Genomic DNA, 1,392 nt, shown 5'->3' on the forward strand with positions numbered 1-1,392 from the left:
TTTTGTATCTCTGACCAGCATCATTGGATACATAACTTGCTTGCATTAAGTCATGTAAGTTATGTAAGCAATGTAGGCATTAGCCTTCATCTGATTNTGCTAATCAGATGAAGGCATAAAATATGGATGCAACTTTACTGTACATAAAAAAATATATCAAATAGTATAGTTTAAACTGCTAAAGAAACCAACTTACAAAAATATAGCAAACTACAAACACCTGAATCTAAAAAGCAATAATTAATTTTATACCTTGCCATTTCTGAAGCAACAGTTGGTGGTCTCTCTATTGTTGTGTTTTCTAAGTTAGCCGGAGGAATTGCTCTATCTAACATAGCCAACAAGTGCCGTCCAACTTCAGCTGCACTCCGCTGGTCATACAAGAGTAGGGAATTAGTAGAACACCAGTCTAATTTCATAACATAACAATACAAAGGTTTATTACATACAAGTAGGATATAAGACCCTTTAACTCTAATTTCATACTAAAGGAAGGCGTATTATGTGAACACCCTACCTCGGCTCCCGATCTGTCCATGTCCTTGTCTATTTTCAACTGGAAGAAAAAATATGAGTTACATTCTGTCCCTCCACCTGCAGCATTGATTATGTGCTTGGTAAATAATCACTGTACAGCTACTTGACGTGTGTGATGTAGGTTACTGTGGACCCAATGACACACTATGGTGCAGCGGACCGGTGTATTTTCACACTTTAGCTTCACAGCCATGTTATACGTTCATATATGCATGCACATTGACACGGAGAGATTACATAACATTTATTTAGCAAAAATTTAGTCCATAAAAATTTGGTATTTTTAAAATTGGTATTTTATTTCTACACGGCTGCGCAATGTCGGTCTCTAGGCAACCGTGACGCCAGCGTACTGGGGGTCCTTTAGCTCCCGCCACAGCAACTTAGCTGACCTTAAAATTTCCTGAGTTTCTTTTCTTTTTTTTTGTCAATATAGTTATAATTACTTTAGATCTGTTTGTGATAGTCATATCTATATGGGATTTATAGAAATATGGAACAAATCGCGTCCCGTACCAGTTCAACACGGGACGCAACATTTAAACAGCCAAATACGGGTTGGGTGGCAACCCTTATAGCACTTCATCTGATGCCAACATTAGCTAGCCTGATATACTAAACCGGGAGCGCGGCACACAAATATAGCAACTGTCCTCATAAGCTGCAAAAGACGTTATTCTTTGAATAAAGCATGGACACTTAGTAGCTGTGAATCAATGTAATATTGTGAAGATTACTTACAATTTGCTTTCTGCTACAGCGGCAAGCAAATGGCGGAGAAGTTCTGGGAAGGAAAAGCTCAGGGTCTGTCGCTTCAGTCAGCGTTAACCAATAGGGAGACGTCTTACATCGCTC

The sequence above is a fragment of the Kryptolebias marmoratus genome, linkage group LG15 (assembly GCF_001649575.2).
Source record: "Kryptolebias marmoratus isolate JLee-2015 linkage group LG15, ASM164957v2, whole genome shotgun sequence".
Lineage (NCBI taxonomy): Eukaryota > Metazoa > Chordata > Actinopteri > Cyprinodontiformes > Rivulidae > Kryptolebias > Kryptolebias marmoratus.